The sequence below is a fragment of the Cricetulus griseus genome, chromosome 3 (assembly GCF_003668045.3).
Source record: "Cricetulus griseus strain 17A/GY chromosome 3, alternate assembly CriGri-PICRH-1.0, whole genome shotgun sequence".
Taxonomy (NCBI): Eukaryota; Metazoa; Chordata; class Mammalia; order Rodentia; family Cricetidae; genus Cricetulus; species Cricetulus griseus.
In genome coordinates, this window is record NC_048596.1 from 281,973,720 (window position 1) to 281,975,901 (window position 2,182).

The following is a 2,182-nucleotide window of genomic DNA, read 5'->3' on the forward strand; positions in this document are numbered from 1 at the left end:
AAAAAAAAGACATGCATATGCTATAGGAGTTCCCTGTTTATTCTAGTTTGTTCCCTACTCTAATAAGAAGCCTGTGTCATAGCTTTACCCTGTGACCTGAGCTAGCCATCTTGATTTGCATTTTCCACTTTTGCACACTTCCATTACACTTTAACTAAGCTATTTAGATGCCAGAGTCAAGAAAACACTACTATAGGTTTGCACTTCTGACTATTTTTCACACCTATCAGTGTCTTTGAAAAATGTTTTCAGGTGGCTCTGTGGTGGCTTGAAAGAAAATGGGCCCTAAAAGGTGTGGCACTATTAGGAGATGTGGTCTCCTTGGAGGAAGTGCCACTAGGGGGTGGGCTTTGAGGTCTCATAAATGCTCAAAGATTCTGCCAAGAATCTCAGTTCACTTCCTGTTGCCAGCAAGATGTAGGACTCTCAGCTACTTCTCTAGCAGCGTGTTGATAATGGCATGAACATGTGTGAGCACACATATTCCCCACCAAAATACATGTGTAATTAAAAAACTCAAGAAATTTAAGAGCCAGGCACATCATGTCTTTAATCCAAGCACTGTGGATGCAGAGGCAGGCAGATCTCTGAATTTGAAGCCAGCCAGGTCTACTTAAGAGTTCTGTTATAGTAACAGTTATGTAGAGACTCATAACTTGTCTCAAAAAAATGAATGAATGAAATCTTTTTAGAAAATGCAGTCTGCTAGATGGCTGTGAGCAAAGGCCATCTCATAGTGTCTCATCCCTGTTCATTACCCATTTCTGTCACAATAGCTTGTGGCTCTAAGTATTTCACCAGTTTATCACCTGCATTTCCTTATTTGACTGAGGACATACATAAATCTTAATACATTTTATACATGCACACACATTTGGCCCACAGAATGTAGGAATATTTTCACCATCTTTTAAACAATAAAATACTGTTGGGTGTAGTAATTTTGTTTTTTTGAGACAAGGTTTCTCTGCGTAGCTTTGGAGCCTGTCCTGGAACTCATTCTGAAGACCAGGCTGGCCTCAAACTCAGAGATCCGCCTTCCTATGCCTCCTGAGTGCTGGGATTAAGGACGTGCACCACCATGGCCTGGATAGTGGTGTATATCTTAAATCCCAGCAATTGGGAGACAGAAGTAGGTGGATCTCTGAGTTTGTGGCCCACCTGGTTTACAAAGAGCTCCAGGACAGCCAGGGCTATGTAGAGAGACCCTGTCTTAAGAACAAACACAGGGCAGTGGTGTTGTATGCTTTAATCCCAGCACTCAGGAGGCAGAGGCAGGAGGATCTCTGTGAATTCGAGGCTAGCCTGGTCTACAGAGTGAGTTCTAGGACAGTCAGGGCTACACAGAGAAAACAAAACAAAACAAAACAAAACAAAACAAAAAAAACAACAAAAAAAAGCAAACTAAACACCAACCAATCAAAAAAAGAAACAGAACAAATTTCATGTTACCAAATACTTGAGATATGTTAATCGTATGTATTGTTGTAATCATATGTTAATCACAGGTTGCCAATCCTGGATAGCATGAGGTTTCCCAGGAGAGTCAGGTGGAATACCGGCTGAGGTGGCATGACAGAGCTAAGTATCCCAGCAACCCACCTGTGTCTGGTCTGTTCTTGAACTACGAAGCAGTATTATAGTCTTCACCTGCAATGTAGGGAAGTGCTTCTATAACCAGCACCCCAGAGCTTCCTCACAACTAAGCCCCTTCCAGTCAGTAAAGCAATCTAACATATAAAACTCACACATCTGAATCTGCATGTCTGCTCACTCTCTAGAATAGTCTGTGGTTCAAGGCTCCTTTGGCAAATCTCTGCTTCCAAAAATATTTACATTATGATTTATAACAGTAGCAAAAATACTGTTATGAAGTAGTAACAAAAATAATTTTATGGTTGGGGGTCACCACATGAGGGTCACAACATTAGGAAGGTTAAGAACCACTGTGTTAGCTGGGCGTTGGTGGCACACGCCTTTAATCCCAGTACTCGGGAGGCAGAGGCAGGCGGATCTCTGTGAGTTTGAGACCAGCTTGGTCTACAAGAGCTAGTTCCAGGACAGCCTCCAAAGCCACAAAGAAACCCTGTCTCCAAAACAAAACAAAACAAACAAACAAACAAAAAAGAACCACTGTGTAGAACAATTTGCTCTTATATCTGGCAAAACTTGACAAATCCAG

The 2,182-nt window shown here is 41.8% G+C and overlaps 1 long non-coding RNA gene across 1 annotated transcript in view; it reads right to left on the reverse strand.

Annotated features, from left to right (window-relative positions):
* The window catches only part of LOC113835042, a 6,191-nt gene extending 4,245 nt beyond the window's left edge, over nucleotides 1-1,946 (reverse strand). The window contains exon 1 of the long non-coding RNA XR_003484155.2: nucleotides 1,603-1,946. This is a non-coding gene — a long non-coding RNA (uncharacterized LOC113835042). The remainder of the gene's footprint in view (nucleotides 1-1,602) is intronic.
* Nucleotides 1,947-2,182: the final 236 nt, after the last annotated feature.